This window comes from Leptidea sinapis, chromosome 11, assembly GCF_905404315.1.
Source record: "Leptidea sinapis chromosome 11, ilLepSina1.1, whole genome shotgun sequence".
Classification (NCBI taxonomy): Eukaryota; Metazoa; Arthropoda; class Insecta; order Lepidoptera; family Pieridae; genus Leptidea; species Leptidea sinapis.
Window position 1 is genome coordinate 2,707,012 of NC_066275.1, and position 8,449 is coordinate 2,715,460.

The following is an 8,449-nucleotide window of genomic DNA, read 5'->3' on the forward strand; positions in this document are numbered from 1 at the left end:
GATGCGTTTTTTTAAATCATAGAGTGATTCAAGAGTAACGTTTATATGTGTAATACATGCATAATATAGTAGAGAAACACAGATAATTTTTGAGGTTTGTAATATGAATTGTCAGGGACCTAGTGCTCTGTGAAGGGCTGCATCACTTGGCGTTTCGTAGAGACGTCCGTCGCTTCATTGTGTGTCTTCTACCGCATTTATCGCGGAGAGTGTTCCGAAGAATTGTTTTACCTGACTGGGATATCATCCCCAGCATCTGGATGTGTGGCGGTCCTCCACAGTACGGTTTTCAATGAGCTTTGGCTGTGGAATGAGCTTCCTTGTCCGGTGTTTCCGGGACGGTACAACCTGGGTACCTACAAAAAGTCGCGTACATTCCATATGGTCTGGCAACGCTCCTGTGATACATATGGTGTTTCAAGATAATGTGAGCGGCGGTGATCACTTAACACCAGGTGACCCGTACGCTGTTTGGTCCTCCTTTTCCATAAAAAAAATGATGTCGCCAATAGGCACATTTTTTGCGCTTACATTGCAAACACTGGCTGAATGTAACGAGATAGACCAAAATAATGTACCACAATATAATACACCTTACAAATGACTAGAAAAAATATTGCAGTAGGATAACACACAGTAACCATTTTTCTCTATACGCTTTACGAGAAATTATGTTTTATTGACGAAGCGATTTTAATCAATATAGCATTAATCCTTATCCAATTAAGTACATTAAATACATTGTGCATTTAATGTAGATCAATATGGCCCTTTACAGCATGTAATTTAAATGAATATTTTCGAATATAGATCTAAAATGCAGGGCCTGGAAGCATTAGAATGAGTATCATAGTGAAATTACTGGGCAAATTAGATTTTTGGGTTTTTCAATAATCCTGAGCGGTACTGCATTGCAATGGGCACGGAGTATCAATTATCATCAACTCAACGTACTGCCCGTCTCGTCCCTTATTTTAATAAAAAAAAAAAACTAGTAATGAATATAATATATAATTTATATTGGACCACCAGCTTCCTCATCGCGCAGCATAACACTGCGGTTGGTGCAAATGCTCCGATCCGAAGCCTGTGAATGCTGTAGTTCTCCAAGGCTGTTCGCTATCTCCTACACTTCTGCAAATCCATGATATAATGTTTGATGTCAGCAACATATCATTAATATGCAGCCTATGCATGACATCAACATTCACTTAACGGCTGGTGTCCCGTACGCGCTTTTGTGCTTTTTGTGCTCGTTTACGTATATTGAACATTATAGTTATACTTTAGATTTTGACTTTATAATGAGCCCGGGACCAGTTGGTCAAATAAATTGCTGTATTTTTCTTAATCTAATTTTAATTAATTATAATTAGTAAGTGCTTCGTAAGAAGTGATGAAATCTTAAATATTAAATTGTATATTTGTGAACTATCTGCTACGAGTACTATTGCTAGGCTTCGACGCGCATGACAATGAATAAAACGGCGACGAAGCCAACACTAGTCAACTCAAATTTTTGATCCATTTTCACCACTCCTGTAATCGTTAACTTCGCAATACTCTCAGTATTAAATGTCCCGACAATTATTTTAAACGATCATCTTTGGAAATATGAATTCGCGATCTACCAATAGATTAAACACGGCAAATAGAGATAGTTAGGACACACACTCCGAAGGGAACCAACCGTAGAGATGAACCCTTAAGGAAAACGCAAAGACGGCCTTTCGAAGCAAACCTGACGTGGAGTGTCATTAATGAAGCAAAAGCCATCACGAAGACCTGGAGTGAAATCAAGAGACATGCTCAGGACCGATACCGATGGATCCCTCTGCTCCAGCTAGGATTATAGGAATTATGTTTAGTTTGTCAGTGCTACTATTTAAAACTTGGTGAAGTCATAAAATAGTTCTTAATAATGTCTAAATAAGGTCAGAGTGTATGAGAAATAAATATTCCAGGCAATTTCTACAAATCATAATTTAGAACATAAAAATATTTCTTGTTTTTTGGGTCATCTTCTTCTGAGAAAAGATACAAAACTGATAAAGAATATTAACAGAACAATAAACAAGACTACAAAAGGGGCTTTTATAACCCAATTTATAGCAATAAATCAACATCAAGTGCGTACACTTCAAATCCAACAAAGGAAAGGCTGAGATGTTATTTCACAAAGAAATATTACATCGCGACATTCGAAGACGTTTATGTAATCGTTTGTTTGCGAGTTTTTGTTGGTGATGAGAAAAACAACGCGACAGTTACGAGGAATGTGCCATTTCCACTGAGTAAATATTCAATGTTGCTGCATAATATATCTAATTATTTTTTAGATGCCGATGCTTATATTTATTTAAATTTGCTGAGAATGCGATAATTTTTAAGGCTTTAACTTTAAAAAAGAAAAGACGTCAGTAGTAAAATCATTACTGCTACGTAGACGTAAACTTTACCAGGGGGAGGATCCTTTGCACAGGATGCCGGCAAGATTATGGGTGCTACAACGGCGCCTATTTCTACTGTGAAGCAGTAATTTGTAAGCATTATTGTGTTTCGGTCTGAACGGCGTTGTAACTAGTGAAATCACTGGGCAAATGAGACTTAACATCTTAAGTCTCAAGGTGTCGAGCGCAATTGTATTGCCGCTCAGAATTTAAGGGCTTTCCTGCAGGCACATTGTAATGGGCAGGGCGTATCAATTACCATCAGCTAAACGTCCTGCTCGTCACGTTTCTTACTATCAAAAAAAAAAGACGATCGACTTGGGGTGATTTATGACTAGATAATAATAAAATTGTAACAAAATAAAAACTGCAAATTTTAATATTTTTTAAAAGAAAACTTGCTGTATGTTCCGCAAAAAAAACCGGATCCAAAAAAGTTCTATATATAATTTTTTTCTGTTTCTGTATGTATGGCCAGGCATAATGTTAAAACTACTTAATGCATTTTTAATTTTGAATGAATGTTAAATAGGTCGGGACATCATATTATAGGCTACATATTTTCACACTAGATGTAGTCATAGTATTTTTTCTGCTTTAGCGTCACCAAACAATATTTTTTACGCTGTTTTGTTTAGTTTTTTAAGTGTGGCTAATTTTCTAACTATAGTTACAATTCTATGATTACATTGAATTAATTCTATCATTACGGGGAAGTGTACCAAGAATACTGACAGCGTTTCCGCATTGGATAGCTAGGCTGATCCGTTGACCGAAATAGCTGCCAGCGCTTGAGTTTCCAGTAGCCCTGTTGAGGCGCGAAGATAGTACTTTGTACATTCTCCGCGCATCTGGGCCCCACGAGCCAAGTGTCTCAACCAAACCAAATGTAATAATAGTATTTCATAACCACTTTATAAGGACTAAAGGAACATCATAAACACGGTCTTAGATTGTAAAAATTTGTTTAACATATTGCAAAATAATGAATGTAGTGCTAGTTTTAGACGTATTAAATCAACACGGTATGTGTGATTACACTTATAACATTACTAGCAGATCCAACAAACGTTGTATTGCCATATAATGACGTAATTAAAAAATTCTATAATTAAAATTTTTGAGGTATAAAAAATATATGACGACCATTCTCAAACCTAATAAATTTATCGTACGACAGTAATCATTACATAGGATTGCCATCTTGCAACTCAATTGCGTAAATATATGTGGATGGAATAATATTAAAATCGCGATACAAGAATAGGTGTTGATCGTAGACGGGCGAAAACTTAAAGTTGTATGTATTTTTTTTAATGCTGAATCATAATAAAATAAAAAATCATTGTCAAAAAAAAATAAAAAAAATATTTAGGACCTTTATCATTTAGGGGTATAAAAATAGAAGTTGGCTGATTTTCAGTCCTACCCGACATACACACAAATTTTTTAAACAAATTGGTTTAGCCGAGAATTTTATGTATAATATTAATAGTAATGGATTTTTACTAATAACCGTCTCATTAAGTAAGGCTGTAATATTTTCTCGCCGTTTTGTAACAAATATTAACTAAAAGACGCGATCACCTAAAATATCACAAAACTGCAAATTTTTGTATGCAGTAGAGCGGTGCGTAGTTTGTTTCAAGTGTCGATTGCTATTTACACTACACCAGTTACACGTTACAAAATGGTTGTAGTAAATCCACGATGGACATATTGACTGGCTTCGGACGATTGTGAACGTGATTGGTTACAATGTCATGTATCATTTTGTACATATCGATATTAAATGAGGAATTACACAAATTAAATTTGAAAACAAATTTTATGAACGATGCGGATTTGAACCTGTGACCTCTCATGTTCCGTGCGAGCGCTTTCCACTGAGCCAACCGTTCGAGTGACGTATAGTTGATAATCTGCTCAACTACAATATGTGCATAGTAGGAAATTGACTTGACATGTCGCTTTTTTCGCTTTAAATCAATTTCCTAATATGCAAACATTGGGGTTGAGTAGGTTATCAACTGTAAAATAGATCCTGTAGGTGAAGCCAAAACCTGAGAGTTGAACAAGACATACAAGAATTATCAACGATACGTCACTCGAACGGTTCGCTCAGAAGAGCGCTCGCACGGAACGCGAGAGGTCGCGGGTTCGAGTCCCGCATCGTTCATAAATTTTGTTTTCAAATTTAATTTGTGTAGTGAATCCCAGAAGTGAGGGTTGTCACTTAAAAAATACCAAATTGTTTAGATATGAGGAAATATTGATTAATCCAAGCCAAAGTCTTAATATATCTATTTATTTCCGTAATCGTATCTGTAACTGCTTGATTTGCTTGCAAATCTCCATAATCATACTCTTTTCCTTTTCACAATTAATTCTTAATAAATTAAACTTCAAATAATACACCGGAATCAAAGTATTGAGACACTTTAAACAAAACTAGTCATACTTTGTAATATGCCAGTTGGCACTACTGGACAACGATATATTTAATACAATATATGTTTTTAAACATATTATATTAGTACGTATTTACATCCATGACTCAGAAAAAACATCCATATTCATCATGTTAAAGTTTGACCCAACCGTGTTTCAAACCTGGGACCTCGAGCTCAGTGAGCAGGGTCCAACCACTGGGCTATATGGATCTTAAAATATTAGAAAAAATATTTTAAATGAATCATTTTTGTCCTTTCTGTTATGCTTCAACAACTTGACAAGAAAAAAATTGAACAGCATTTAATCATGGTTTATTAAAAGTGCGCCAAAACATGGGAAAATTTTAAGTATTTATATCTGTAGTAAACTTTGGTGGCGTCCGTCTAAGTGGTATTTTACAATTTACAATGAATGTTCAATTTTTGTGTCCTTGACTGCACGCAATTTTTAAGTAAATAAGAGAGACTCAGATAATCAAAAGAAGAAAAAGGAAAAAAAATTTTTTTTCTTAAATGTTTTTCTGGAGACTTAAAAATCTAAATTGATATTCATGTCCGAATTTATGGTTGATGTGGGAGTAGAACCTGCGCCTTTAGAGTTGACAGCTCTGGCGGAATAACTATACTGTATAACTATATATATATATATATATATATATATATATGTGTGTGTGTGTATATATATATATATATATGTATATATAGTTATATATATTTGAAAGTATTTTTGACTCGTCAGTCGAGACACCATCTACAGGACCTACATTATATTTAAGGCCTACTCAACCATAATAATTGGACAAAGCGAAATTAACCCAAGATTTTTATCTTTTTTTTTATGAAAATACGGGATGAGACAAGCACGCCATTCATATGATGGTAATTGATACGCCCTGTCCATAACACTGGAGTGCTGGATTCTTGAAAAGCCCAAAAATTCTGAGCGGTACTACAATTGCGCTCGTTACCTTGAGACAAAAGATGTAAAGTCCCATTTGTCCAGTAATTTCACTAGCTACGGTGCCCTTCAGACCGAAACACAGTAATGTTTACACATTACTGCTTCATGGCAGAAATAGGGCTTCGTATCCATAATCTAGCTGGCATCCTGTGTAAAGGAGCCTCCCACTCCCACTCCTTTTTAATCATAGCTAAGTTTAATATGTTTAACCTCAATTCTAGATAAATCTGAAAAAATCAATCAAGAAAACAATGAAATATAAATAATAGATCGTGAAGTAGAACGTCATTCCAACTAACCCCTTCTGGCGAACCACTCTAGTAATACTTGTAGCCTCCATTTTTAATATTCTTTTATCAAACAGCGTGTTCCCCAAACAATTGAAGGAGGCTATTGTTACCGGAATTGATAAAAGCCAGAAAATGAAAACGGACCCTGGCGGCTATATACTGAGTATCTTACTCAATTCTCTCGGTAAAAGTTTACCAAAAGCTTACCAAAGAACAATTCGGGTTTTCCGCGCACTCATGCCCGCAACAAGTCACCTCACCGAATACATTCTTAGTGTCATCGATATCGCTTTAACACAGCTGCCGTGTTCATCGACGTCGTGAAGGTATTCGAAGGTCTGGTACAGCTCAAATATTTAGGATTATCAAACTAGGTGCGCCACAAAGACTTTTGTGGAGAATTCAAAACTGTGTTACGAATCTCAGATTTTATAATTGCATCGACGACAAACTCTCAACGGCACGACCCTAGAAGATTGGATGTCCCTCTGGGCTCAGTTCTTTCCCCAACCATATTCTAGCTATACATAAACGTAAACGTATATGTGTGACCTGTTGAGGCCTGAGAAGGTGTGGCTTACTCAGTACACTGGTGACACGGTACTATACTACCATGCTCCACGTAACCCTATTCTTGTGCGGAGGCTTCAAGCCACATTTGATAAACTTGGTTCCGAAAATGGCGTATTGAAGCTAACCCCACTTAGAGAGCAGTGCTACTCTTCTAAAGGATGCAACTATTAAGCCAAATAATTAGGACCCCATTCGGTCCCATAAACCTGTACAGTTCGCCCATTTGTTGGGCTGGTGACGCTAAGTATTAAGAAGTGACGCTAAATCGCAATAATGTGAGTTTCATATTTTTATTCAAAACAAAGACGCGATCTGGCGCTGCTCGCCATAGCTTAACATTTCAAAGAGCTTTCAGTATGCTTATTCAACAAGTCGACCCTAAGGCACGGTATCCACCAAAGCGGGGATGAGAGGAGACGAGAGGAGATAAGCCGTGAAGCTGTCTGGCTATCTTCACAAAGCGGAGAGGAGATGTGAGCTATCTATAGTGAAGATGTGAGCTGTGAGAACTCTCAAATCTCACAGCGAAATCACACACGCCTCTCCTCTCCTATCCGCTTGTTCCATTTCCACCGAAGCTATGCGGAGAGGAGATGTGGAAATAATGAAATCTGATTGGTTACCAAAATCCATCTCCTCTCCTCTCCGTTTTGGTGGATACCGGGCCTAACACCTCTATAAGTGAGGTATGTGACTACGCGAGACCACCACACCCGAGTATGAAACACAATATTATACTACCTCGAAACGTCCTAGTCGGTGCCAAAAACGACATCACCACAGCAAACGCTACACCGACACCACTAAACATGCTAAATAACCCATGCATTCGCATTAGATTAGAGTACACTGCCTTCGATGGCGAAGGCAAGTTCCCTTTTTTCAAACCGCTGCCAAGTGCAGCTGACACCAGTCGCCTAAGCGCGGTCGATCAATTAAATTTTAATATCACTTATTCACATTTGTTTAGCGTACAGATAGGCCAAGGCTCGAAGCTTGCAGGAGGAATCCTACACTGTTTCTTCTGCATATAGCAACGCTTTAACGTACACGACGTTTGTATAACTACAAGGCAAAGATAATTTCGACAGCACCATAAACAATACGCGGAAGCTCAGCGGAAAAAAAGAATATGATACGCTGTAGCCAGAGCCAAGTGTAAGGAATTTTTTGGGTTTTTTAAAGTTAAAGGAAATTTCTAATAAGTTCAGGGTAAATCGAACAGAGAAAAAAGGATGGAAAAAGTGTACGCAGTATAAAAATAGTTCAAAGATATTTCTAGTACAATTTAAATTTAAAGATTCAATGGAAGAGAATCATTTTGAAAATACAACAGATCCGGGGTTATAAAAGCGGTACTAAACGTGGCCTATGGCAGTTCTAGTTCAGACTCGAAAGGGAAAAGGAAAAGAAGGAAGAGAAGAAAAAGTAATGAAAAGTGGAAAGTAATCCAGGAGAAGAAGAAGAAGATAGAAGAGAACTAGTGTTCGATGCGGTGTGATCTGCTGAAGGCACCGCCAGCGGCAGAACGGCGTGAAAAAAGTGAATCCAATAAAGGCTCGTTCCTTTAAGCTTTATATTTATTTTCCAATCCCGGACCCACTCTCGTGTCAATATAAATGATATTTTGGATGCCTCCAACATACATGGGCATGCAGATCTCTCTCAAGAAATCACGTCCTCTCTTGAAATTAACTTTTTATAATTTTTATTTACGTTATT